A 13,157-nucleotide genomic window follows, 5' to 3' on the forward strand; every position below is an offset into this window, starting at 1 on the left:
CCATCTATAAGGGAGGAGGGGGTGTGAAGGGGACCATCTATAAGGGAGGAGGGGGGTGAAGGGGACCATCTATAAGGGGGGGGGTGAAGGGGACCATCTATAAGGGAGGGGGGTGAAGGGGACCATCTATAAGGGAGGGGGGTGAAGGGGACCATCTATAAGGGAGGGGGGGTGAAGGGGACCATCTATAAGGGAGGGGGGGTGAAGGGGACCATCTATAAGGGAGGGGGGGGTGAAGGGGACCATCTATAAGGGAGGGGGGGTGAAGGGGACCATCTATAAGGGAGGGGGGGAAGGGGACCATCTATAAGGGAGGGGGGGGAGGGGACCATCTATAAGGGAGGGGGGAGAGGGGGCCATCTATAAGGGAGGGTGGGGGGAGAGGGGGCCATCTATAAGGGAGGGTGGGGGGAGAGGGGGCCATCCATAAGGGAGGGTGAGGAGAGAGGGGGCCATCTATAAGGGAGGGGGTAAAGGGGGCCATCTATATGGAAGGGGGAGAGGAGGCCATCTATAAGGGAGGATGAAGGGAGAGGGGGCCATCTATAAGGAGGGCAACATGGGGGGAGAGGGGCCATCTATTTGGGGGGGGCAACATAGGGGGAGAGGGAATACACAGAGGGGGGCATATATTATTAGGGGGTCACATAGAGTCAGGGCTACCCACTAAAGGAGTGTGTAAAGGGGACAATACAGATGTGCAGTGTGTATATAGATGAGGATGGTGCCAGAGTGAGGAGACTAATATGTCTGTCTGGCAGATTCTGTGGATTCGTGGCTCGGAGAAGTTCTCATAACGGCCCAGGGCAAATGGAGAAGAAGATGAAAAGGGAAGAACTCCGATCAGAGAAGACGTCTCCTGTGAGTCACCTGATATATCTGCACTGTAATGTATATGGTGTATAGAGCCTGTGTAGAGCTGGGGCCACCTCTATATGACTGGATGAGGTGATTTAGTATACTGGATTTGGTCAGTAACAATATGGTGGTGATGGTAGTGGTTGTGGTGTGGCGGTAATGTTTCCTTCCTATATACTGGTATTGGTCTCAGTATACAGGATTTGGTCGGTAACAGTATGGCGGTAATATGTACGGTGATAATACTTTCTCTTCCAATATGCTGGTGTTATTGGTAATATCTGTCTTGGTGTGTGTATATATATATATATATATATATATATATATATATATATATATATATACATATATACACACACACACCAATAGCATCACTTGGTCGTGAAAGGAGGGGGGGGGGCCAAGTTGGCCTCTTGCACCAGGGCCCAGGAGACATTAGCTACGCCCCTGACAGGTATATTCCTAATACCACAAAGAAATCAAAGTAAGTATATCAGTGTAGTCAGATAACATTATTTGGCCACAGGTGCTTCATGGGAGTATAAGTTGTATAACTATTTTCTAAGATTACACATGCATTAGAAGTGTTAAAATTAAAAATACTAAAGTTAGACATTTTCCAGAACACATCAGAGTTTTACTTCTGTCTGAAATTTGAGTGTTCTCCAGCTAATTGCCTCTACATTTATAGATAAGGTAAGAGAATTGTCGACATTCAAATCTGATGAAACAGGTGGAAAAACTGATTAGGAAATAAGTTTTGAAAGGAGGAAATATTGTTGTGTTGGCATTATTAATATTTATAATCAATGTCACTGTCTTGATTTTTTAGTGTTCGTCTATGAATTAATCATTAAAAGCCGGCTCCTTCTTTTGTTCCTGCTGTAAACGCAGGGAAATTCATTAGATTATTACAGGCAATTTTTACTGTCTACAGATTTGTGCTCCTACAATTAATGTGCTCAATGTGGAACTTGTTCCAAAGCCACCAGCATCACACAGACGGACACAATCTGAGGACCATCTACTAGACGCCAAAACATTTCCATTAATTAGTCCATGTCTTTGTTTGAAGAGACAGCTAGATTTCACATACAAATTACAACATTAGTCCAAATGCAAGACAACTGCAAGAATACATGAAAAAATTAAATACGATAGGATTATAAATGGCCTGGCTGGAATAAATCGAAGACAACATTAAATCATGGGCACATAGGGAATAAGAGTTATAGAGTCAACTACCTCATGAGGTCTTACTAGGCTTGGAATCTGAAGAACAGCTGCCCATCCTGGGTGAAGGAACTGGCACAAATGCCCTAGATACACAAAAAGAATCAGATGTTATATAGCACTTCCAGGGGCGTAACTAGAAATGGCTGGGCCCCATAGCAAACTTTTGATTGGGGCCCCAACCCCCTCAATCGACCACTACGCCATAAACACACTCAGCTCTACACAGGTTCTGTACACCATATAAATTACAGTACAGTTATATTAGGTGACTCACAGGGGACGTCTTCTCTGATCGGAGTTCTTTCCTTTTCATCTTCTCCATCCGTCCTGGGCCATTATGAGAACTTCTCCGAGCCACGAATCCACAGAATCTGCCAGACAGAGATATTAGACTCCTCACTCTGGCACCATCCTCATCTCTATACACACTGCACATCTGTACTGTCCCCTTTACACCCTCATTTAGTGGGTAGCCCTGACTCTATGTGACCCCCTAATAATATATGCCCCCCTCTGTGTATTCCCTCTCCCCCTATGTTGCCCCCCCAAATAGATGGCCCCTCTCCCCCCATGTTGCCCTCCTTATAGATGGCTCCCTCTCCCCCCACCCTCCCTTATAGATGGCCTCCTCTCCCCCTCCATATAGATGGCCTCCTCTACCCCCTCCCTTATAGATGGCCTCCTCTCCCCCCTCCTTATAGATGGCCCCCTTTCCCCCCACCCTCCCTTATGGATGGTCCCCTCTCCCCCCACCCTCCCTTATAGATGGCCCCCTCTCCCCCGGGGATAAGACGCGACACCCCCGGCAGCCGCGCAGCAGCTGGGGGAAGACGGAGCCTTCATCGGGAGGGCCCCGCGGGCCCCCCTTGTGGCCACTGCCTGGACCCCAAACAGCTGTAGCACCCGGGAGGCCTGCTCGGCCGCCGGGTGCTACAGGCTATGTGAGCTCCGGGGGCCCGCGCCACGGGCCCCCGATACGGCGGGGCCCCATAGCGGCCGCTACGGCTGCTACGGCGGTAGTTCCGCCAGTGAGCACTTCCATTGTTCTCTCTGCAAATATTGATATTAATCATATTTTGACAAGTAGATTGTAATTTGCAAGTAGGTGGAATCAAAATTAAATGGATTTTCCAGGAACTATTTTTCTGCTCAGGCTGGGATAAAAAAAAAAAAAAATGTTGGATCCACAAAAAAAATGTTTCAGATCCACTGAATGGTGGATACCAATTATAGTAATAATGATGTTTTTTCTTGTTTTTATTTTATTTTAGGTCTTGAAATTTTCTGGTCATGGGCACAAAGATCGACCTGTCCCGCATTAACTCCTCTTTACATTGGCCAATGGAGGCACAATTACAGAGCCAGATCTTAATGGTCGGTCCTCATTTAAGGAGCTTTCAAACAGCACACTAAGTCACAGGCCAGACTGCATGGATAATCACTGGATCATTTATGCAGCCCTTGAATGCTGCATTTACACGGAAGGATTATTGTGCAAATTTGCACGATAACGATAACTCAAACAATAATCATGCGTGTAAACGCAGGGAACGATCAGACGACGAGCGAGAAATCGTTCATTTTGATCTTTCAACAACTTCTCAAATCGTCGTTGATCGTTCGCAAAAAATTTGCAGATCATTCCGTGTGAACAGTCGTTCACCGATTTAACCAATGTGTGAGATAGGCTTAATCGATCGCAAAATGTTCGCAAAACGAATTTTCCGTACGATATAGCGTACCGTCTAAACGCTGATCGTTGTGGAAAAAAAAACATTACTCCAACATCGTTAATCGTACAATCGGGCGAATTATCATTTTGTGTAAACGTAGCGTAACTTATGCCAATAATGATGATTTAAATGGCCATACAAAAGATGCGATGAACCGATGAACAAGCATTTTCTTATTTGTCAACAGTTTCACAGGTCAATAATCTGGGAATAAGCTCTCCTATGAACACTTATTCAGCTGATTATTCAACCCATGTAAAAGGGCCTTTACAATTAATGATAATAATGGGCACCGTGTAATGCTTTGTTTTCAAGCTGTAGGTAAGTTGAACTGCTATGGCCAAGTTTCCTTACTAAATACAATCCAAGGGGTCACATTAGTGAGATAGTTGGTAATCAATATATTGACAAGAGTGAAAAAGCTTACATATCGCGTATCAACAATAGCTGATTTGAACAAAATGGCCCCCAAAATTCTATGTTAATTATGCAGCATGTTTAAAGGGGATAAGCACCAGGTATTTTGTGTCTTTTGTAATATTTTGACAACTTTCTCACCTTAATTCCTGAGTAATGGAAGTACAGTAGGGAAAAAACAATAGCACTTTGAAGGGGTTGTCTGATGTAGAAAATCTATTTTCAATTACTTTACAAGGGATTCTCTTCCCTTATCTATCAACAAGAGCTCAGAATGGCTACAATGAATATTTCTCACTCTGGAGGATCTGGCACACCCATGCATTCTACAAACAGCTCATTGCTCTCAATAAAAACTGTGTAATGCCTCATATCTCCTGAGTTGGTGCTGCTAAAATGAACACTTGTTTGAATAGTTTTATCACTAAATATTTTTTTTTTCTTTTTTTCAGGACCCTTTTAAAAGGACGGTAATGCAAAAAGTGGGAACTAATACTAACAATTTTTACTAGAGATGAGAGGAATTTTAAAAGTTGAGTTCCACAGGGTTCGCCAAACTTTAAAGAAATGTTTGGTTCACTCGAACCAAAGCTTAAACAAACCGTGCTAAAACAGCTAAATGATTGCAGGCATTTAGTTGCTTTAGAATAAATCTCAAGGTGAGAAGTAGAAAGGATGCACAGCGGCACTCACCAATCCTTGTAAATTCTTTATTTCAGTTGTTAGGCTGTCTTGGCTGGCTACAGCAGTTTCGCAGGAGTAACCCGCTTCCTCTGGCCTCTGGATTCCTGTGAAAAAGGCTGTAGACCCCCAAGACAGCCTAACGGCTGAACGTTTTCTCTGCTTCAGTGCTTTGAAATACTCGGATGAAATAAAGAATTTACAAGGATTGGTGAGTGCCGCTGTGCATCCTTTCTACTTCTGATCTTGAGATTTATTGTAATGCCCCTATTCCACATGTCCATAGGATATAGCAGCGTCTGCTGCCGATGCTCCTATTCAACGGAGCGACGGCAGCAGATCGCTGCTATATCAGTCGCTTGTTTTTCAACATGTTGAAAAACAAGCGACTGCAACGATTAGCTGACATGAACGATGTCGGCGGATCGTTGCACTCTATTCCACCGGACGATTATCATCCGTAGCGGCCGATATCGGCCGAATACGAGCGATAATCGTTCCGTGGAATAGGGCCTTAAGTCTGAATTTCTACTACAGCAGAGCACCACACACAGGACTTCTTTTGTACCTCCCAATATTTCACTATGTTTGCTCTACTCTGACTCCCATGACTATATATTTTTCCTGGGCTATAGCAGTGACTGTTCATAAACTCCTTCTGACCTTGAATTTTGTTTTAGTGCAGTTCAGTAAGTTCTTTCAATGCTAACCTATCCAAGTTCCCTCCATATCTCTCCATGTGTTTTCCCGCTAAAGGCTCAGTATTTTGTTGTTACAATTACCATGTTTTCCTGTAATTTTCTCAATGCAAAGATATTGCTACACCAAGCTGTGATGACATTGTGGTCTGATAGTGGTTAATAATTACGCCTCTCCACATCTGTTTAAGCAAAGAACAGTGAATAAACAAAAAAAGTTTATTTTTGCTGTGTTATGTACTTCAACACATTAATATAATAGAAATACTTTACAGCCAGACAGCATCCACCCTCTCGCTGTACAAGCTAAATACTCTGAGTGCGCACAGTATATTAAGCTGTCTGTATGTGACATGTAACTCGTTATTTAGACATCGCAGCAATGTGAGCTAAATAGAAATAGCTTTTATCAGAGATCTGCGTGAAGCGTTAGACACTGCTTCCCTCTCGCAGCCTGTCCTCAAGACAGCAATGGAACTTGTTTCCAGGATTTAGAAATGTCTCCCGGATAACGTGGGATTAGAATGAAGGTCTGTTTGGTTTTTATTTCCAAAGGATATACATATTCTTCCTACTTATTTCAGTGTTTGAGCCTTATCCTTGAAATAACCTGAGGGATTGTTCCAGCATCTCTTGTAAATACCAGTTTTATTACCAAGCAGATAGGACAGGGAGGTCACAAATGGCTCCGGGAAAAAGTGACATTACAATGATGTGTGGACGAAAGTGGATTTAACATTCCACAGTGAGGCTCCTGAAACTTGCTGTCGGATGTGTTTTTAAAGATCGCTCTACCTCTGCTCTTTCTTCTTGTCCTCCAGTTACTTACACTACAAATAATTTACTTGGATAGTGTAAACAATGGGATTTAAAGCAGTATCCTCCAAAACCTCCAAAGTAGCTGAAACGGTTTTCCGAAAATGTTCCCTTCTCTTTTATTCTGAAACTAATTCTTAGTCTAAAGATTCTAATGTGTCCAAAGCAGAAATTCATCAAAGCTTTTGACCTTTTGTGAAGTAAATTAGCTTTAATTCTGCACACGCTGGATACAGATATAATTTTTCTTCCCGGAGAGCTGGACAGGAGAATCTGGCAGTTTGTTCAGCCGTGACTGTGGCCCAGTGGGTTGTGTTGGAGTACAAAGCTAGAAAAGCATGTACAGGAAGAATGAATCAAATTAAACAAACCAAGTCATTGAACATGCATTAACTTGTGGATCATAGTAAAACTCTAGCAATAACTTTAGGGCAGGTCAGTCTTTCACCTTGGAAGAATAGGTTAACAAAAAAGAACTTTATATTAAATTATAGGGCGGTCCACTTAACCGGTTTGGCTTTGGACCGCACCAGGTAGTGGAGTCCTCTTGGTCCCCTAGGTGCCCTCTAGGTCTTCACTAGAGATGAGCGAACCTCGAGCATGCCTGAGTCTATGCGAACCCAATCGTTCAACATTTGATTAGCGGTGGCTGCTGAAGTTTGATAAAGCTCTACGAATGTCTGGAAAACATGGATACAGCCAATGACTATATCCATGTTTTCTATATAGCCTTAGGGCTTTATCCAACTTCAGCAGCCTTCGCTAAACAAATGCTGAACGATTGGGTTCGGATGGACTCGAGCAATACTAGAGGTTTGCTCAACAACTAGGCAGAGTCACTGCCCCAGGGAACAAGTTGAGTATAGTTGGTTAGCAAGCTGAGTCATCAGGAGAGTCAGTGCAGTACCAGGGATGAGACATGTATCATAGTCAGAAAGGTGAAGGGTCAGGGCAGTCAGCTTCAGAGGCATGTCAGAGGCTGACAGGCACCCTCTTTTGGAATGCTAGAATCCAACAATGCTCAGGAGAGAGACGGGGGAGCTGGTTTAAATAGGTGCAGGTGGCTTTGTGTTGGCACACAACAGGAGCAGGTTGAGACAAACTACTGTACCTCTATAAATCCACAGCAGTTGACCACATGCACATCTTAGTTTCCAGAGGTGTCATTGCAACCAAAGGAGGGAGAAGATGCAAAAGACATTTCTAGCCCTAGGATAAGCATGCAGTACAGCAGAGGAGCGAACAGGACACTGTATCCCATAATACCTGGACAGCCAAAGCTTTAGCTTGGGATTATAGTTTTGCAACAGCTGGAGGGCCAAAGGTTCCCCATCCCTGTACTAGAGCTTTATATGTTGCCATTGGAATCCTCTTCTACTCCCCCATGATGACATCACAGAGATAGAGGTAGATCTGGATCCTGTGTTCCTCCACCTTTCATTTGAGGATGCCCCACAGAAGCTCAATAGGGCGTGAAACGGTCTAATAAAATATTTACAAAAATATTAAGCCATCAGGAAGTCTGGAGACTTATAGTGACACCGGTATGCACAAAAGGATAGGGAACAAGTCTTGCAAATGTAACAGATTCATAGAAAAAGAGTAGAGTTTATAAAGTTTATATATATAAACATAGAAAACATAGAGGAGGATCTACGAACCATTAGGTCTGCCCTAGGTGAGGGATCCTATTGGGATTCGACTCCTGTTCTGCCCAATATACATCCCAAAGAGTCCACACCTTCTTGAGATGGTCAAGCCTAGTATTGATCATGGCAGTTAGTTGTTCCATGTTCCTAACATCTAAGATTCGTGTAAAGAGGTCAATCCTAGTGGGAGCTCCTACTCTCTTCCAAAACCGGGCCACCAGGCATCGGGCTGCAGTGAGGATATGGACCAGCAATTTCGTGGTGTTAGGTCCCAGTTTCATAGGGGGTCGATTAAATAAGTAGAAAACAGGGTCTAAAGGGATTTCCAAGGCTACAATTGCCTTTATCATGTCTCTCACGATTTCCCAGTATGAGACTATTAAAGGACACGTCCAATAGATGTGTTGGAGAGAGCCCACTGCATTCCCACACCTCCAGCAAATATTAGGCAGGGAGGGGTTTATAGCATGTAGGAAATCTGGCGTGTGATACCAAAAGAGCATCAGTTTATATTGATTTTCCTTATAAGTTGTGCATATAGACGTCTTAGCTGCTCTATCCCATATCACACGCCAGACCGACTGGGGTAACTGCCTCCTGAAGAGCGCCTCCCATCGCACCATGTAGGGATATCTAACATCCTCATGTAGGGATATCATAACAATCTCAACAGGGCAGTACTCAACCGCCAAACAAGCTTAACCTTAATATCAAACATAGCACCCTAGCGGCGCCAGGTACATTACTTAAACCCATTACATTCTAGTGTAGCGTCTAGACTCGGGGAGTAATAGAAAGGTAGGTATAGGTTGAGGCAGGTAAAATAGGACCAGGTAACAGCCTGAAGAACCCAGTAAGGACCGACTAAGGCACTATAGATATGTCTCAGTTTCCACACATAGTTGAGCCCGAAAGTATAACTTATAGGTCAGACGTCACACAATATAAGCCAACGAGGTGAGGAAGTAGGTGTAAGCTTAGATGGAGTAGACTTCCTCTTTTGTTGTTCTACCCTCTGCCATTCAGGTGGCAGGGGTCTAGGCGCCATCGGAATTTCCTAGTCCGTAATTTCCAGACGGGGGATGTCCAAAGTTCCGCAAAAGTCCTCCATGTCAGCAAAAGAGACCAATGTTGCCGTCTGACCATTCCTCCGGGCGATTAAGGCAAACAGGAACCCCCACCTGTAGGGGATATTGCGACTTTGTAGGAGGGAGAGCAGCGGTTTCAGATGACGTCTTTTCTGAAGGGTCAACCAGGAGAGGTCTGGTAAAAGCTGTAGGGTAGACCCCTGGTAAGTGATGGTGTCCAACTGCCGGGCTTTAGCCATAATAGCTTCCTTAGTGGCATAGTCAGTGACGCAGCAGATGACATCTCTAGGCTGTGTAGATGCAGATTTCGGTCTCAATGCCCTGTGTGCTCTATCCAGATGAATAGTGGCATCTATCGGTTGGCCCAAAATGTCATTGAAGATAGTTTGTAATATAACATTCAGATCTTCCGAAGCAGTTTCAGATAGACCTCTAAGCCTGATATTGTGCCTCCTGCCTCGGTTATCCAGGTCCTCCAGATGGCGGGTCGTCTCTTGGAGATGGTTAGTCGTAAGGACCACATGCATCTGAAGGCTCGACATATATTTCCTAGTACAGTCATTGGCCTCCTCTAGGCCATCTACTCGCATCGCCACATGTTTTAGGTCTTTACGAATAAGTGCTATTTCCGTTCTGCAAGCCTCCCTTACTTCCGTGACCAAGGCCTGAAAGTCCTGTTTAGTGGGCAGGGCCTGTAGGATTGCTTGCCAGTCAGGCGTAGCTGATGTGGAGTGCCGGTCTGAGGCATCCACCACTAGTGATTCAGTGGAAGAGCGCCATCCTTTGGCAGGTGCTAATATAAAGGGAGTCTGGCCATAGTCATCTTCACATTGTGAGTGTCCCTCTATATGATGGCGGGTATGCGCAGCTGGGCCCTTCTTATTTGGGTTAGGGTTTTTAGCGCTCTTATATGGCATATTTGCGTCTGTGACGAATTCAGGCTTAGGCCTAGTGCTGTTCAGATCCATAGGTGGAAGCGGAGGTGTATGTAGATCTCTGTTGGAAGCGGTTAGGACCATACGCTTAGGACCGAAGAACTTCAGGAGCGACTGCTGAGACCCTGAGTATGAGGGCGTTGCAGCGAGAGAAGGTGGAAAGTCAATGTCCCTCAGAGTAGGGGAGATTTGTGGCTCTGTACACTCCAGCACGTAGGTGTATGCACCAGTGGTGCGCCCCCACCAACAGCCGGTGCTCTGCAATTAGGGTAATGACAGTCCCAGGATAATGGAGAGAGAGTTTTCCCCAGGTTTGAAGGCACTAAGGGTAAGCAGAGGGATTATATGTGGGCTCCTCTCATCACTTCTGCTCAGCGTGATTGTAATGGCACCTGAGCTGGATGGGAAATGGCGCCAAATGTCCTGTGCTTAGGGAGGGCCGAGGTCTCAGGCTGTGAGGGAGTTGTGGGACGTCGAGCAGAGCAGACGAGTGCGGGAGGTACTCACTACAGTCCGGCGACTGTGTGTGTGTTTTTAAACTGATCAAGCTAGACATGAATTTTTAATATTAATTCTGATACAACCTATGAGTTTTATTTGGATGTCTGTCTTTATATTTTTAATCTATGAATCCCATGCTGGGCTTTGTTTTCATCCTATATCACATATATCTACTGTAAGGGGCCACATTGCTTGTTACATTGTACAACTACAAGCTTTACATTGATTCACAATAGATTTGTTTTCTTTCTTTTTTTCTCTCAGATCAAAGTTCTCCTGCTGTACCTTGAGTGGTAAATCAATATCCAAATAGCATTAGTCCAATAGCCTTTTGGGGATCCATCTATCAATGTGTGTGTGGAATGCTCCTCTTCTTATTGAGTACCGGTACTGACAGTTGTACATTTTACCTTAATGTTCTACATATAGCAAAGACTCACCTGTCCTAAGTACCCTAGCTTATTTTGCATGGGTCATTTCATTTAAACAAACACTATAAGACACTAATATCCTCTTTGTTCATTTTTTGTTTGTTTTTCCTTCAGTTCTAAGGACAAAGGCCTTTTCCAAACTAAAATGATTTTTTAATGTATTTTTATCAAGGATTTTTCAATAAAACAAAAAAAGGAAAAGCACAATCCGACCAGTGTCATGAATTGACATAACACAAGAAAACATACAGATATCACAGTTTGTCAGCAAAGTATAACCGCATGGTATTTAACATCGTAATGAAGAGAGATGGCGCGTGAAGAGTACAATAGTCGCTTAGGACCGATTACTAGTAGTCAAAGGATTACTTGAAACTCTTTCTAACCAGTAGACATCCCATAGGGCCCATACCTTCTTAAACTTGCCCAGGCATCACTTCAGGTGCTCTATGTTCCTTACATCCACAATTCTAGTATAAAGATCAGACCTCTTCCAATATTTAGCTAATAAACATCTGGTTTCTGTGAGGATGTGAAGGAGCAACTGCAAGACATTGTATTCCAACCATGTTGGGGCTATATTAAAAAGGTAAAACACTGGGTCCAATGGGATATCCAGACCCGAAATGTCTCGAAGCAGATCCTTCACCATTTGCCAATTAGGTATAATAACAGAGAAGAGCCAGTAAACGTGGGGTAGGGAACCCCCTGTCTGTTGGCATCTCCAGCAAGTATTCAAAATGGCCAAATTCATGGCATGGAGAAGTTCCGTTGTGTATTACCAGAATAGCATTATATTGTACTGATTCTCTTTATATGTTACACAAATGGATGTTTTGGCTGCTCTGTCCCAAATAATCTTGCAGGTAGCCGTCTACCAAAAAGTACCTCCCATTTTTCCATATAAGGATACCGTACCTCAGTATCAGGGGTGGGGTATTTAATAATCCTTTAAATATTAGAAATAAGACCCTTAGTAGATACCCCAGCTTTACAAAGTCTTTTGAACTCAGTAGATATGGAATATGTAGTTGATGAGAATAAGGAAGAAGTGTAGTGCTTAATCTGGAAATACTGATACTGGGTCACTGGTGGAAGGTCACAATCCTTTGCCAAAACTGGAAACAGAAGAAGGGATCTATCTTCTGCAAAGTGGAATAAATTATGAGCATACCAGTGGTTTAGCATGCCACTAATAAGGCTGTTTAGTAAGTTTGGATGAAAGAGGAAGGATGTCATTTTTCTACCCTTGTATGAAATATTCCGTGATTCTTTGCTTACTTGTATTGTGCCGAGGGACTGGCGTAAGGCAAATGTAGTGCCGATCTTCAAAAAGGGCTCTCGAACTTCCCCAGGTAACTATAGACCCGTAAGCTTAACGTCCATTGTGGGGAAACTATTTGAGGGGCTTATAAGGGACTACATCCAGGAATATGTAGTGGCTAATAGTATTATAAGTGATAACCAGCATGGTTTTGCTAAGGACAGAAGCTGTCAAACCAACCTAATATGTTTCTATGAAGAGGTAAGTAGAAGCCTGGATGGCGGCGCGGCTGTAGATATCGTGTACCTGGATTTTGCAAAAGCGTTTGACACAGTTCCTCATGGACGTCTGATGGGTAAGTTAAAGTCTATCGGTTTGGAAAATTTAATGTGTAACTGGATTGAAAACTGGTTTAATAATCGTACCCAGAGAGTGGTGGTCAATGATTCCTATTTCGAATGGTCCCCGGTAATAAGTGGTGTACCCCAAGGGTCAGTACTGGGCCCTCTTCTGTTTAACTTGTTTATTAATGATATTGAGAATGGAATTAACAGCAATGTTCCTATCTTTGCAGATGACACCAAGCTTTGTAGTACAGTACAGTCTATGGAGGATGTGCAGATGTTACAGGATGACTTAGACACACTGAGTGTTTGGGCGTCCACTTGGCAAATGAGGTTCAATGTGGATAAATGTAAAGTTATGCACCTGGGTACTAATAACCCACATGCATCATATGTCCTGGGGGGAGTTACTCTGGGAGAGTCGCTGATGGAGAAAGATCTGGGTGTACTTGTAGATAATAGACTACAGAACAGCACACAATGTCAGTCAGCTGCTTCTAAGGGCA

The 13,157-nt window shown here is 43.8% G+C and overlaps 1 long non-coding RNA gene across 1 annotated transcript in view; it reads right to left on the reverse strand.

Moving 5' to 3' along the window:
• LOC138769977 (uncharacterized) overlaps positions 1-13,157 on the reverse strand; it is a 69,522-nt gene that overhangs the window by 6,655 nt on the left and 49,710 nt on the right. Inside the window, exon 3 of the long non-coding RNA XR_011359362.1 lies at positions 2,104-2,177. This is a non-coding gene — a long non-coding RNA (uncharacterized lncRNA). The remainder of the gene's footprint in view (positions 1-2,103; positions 2,178-13,157) is intronic.

Source organism: Dendropsophus ebraccatus, chromosome 12, assembly GCF_027789765.1.
Source record: "Dendropsophus ebraccatus isolate aDenEbr1 chromosome 12, aDenEbr1.pat, whole genome shotgun sequence".
In the NCBI taxonomy this organism is placed as follows: Eukaryota; Metazoa; Chordata; class Amphibia; order Anura; family Hylidae; genus Dendropsophus; species Dendropsophus ebraccatus.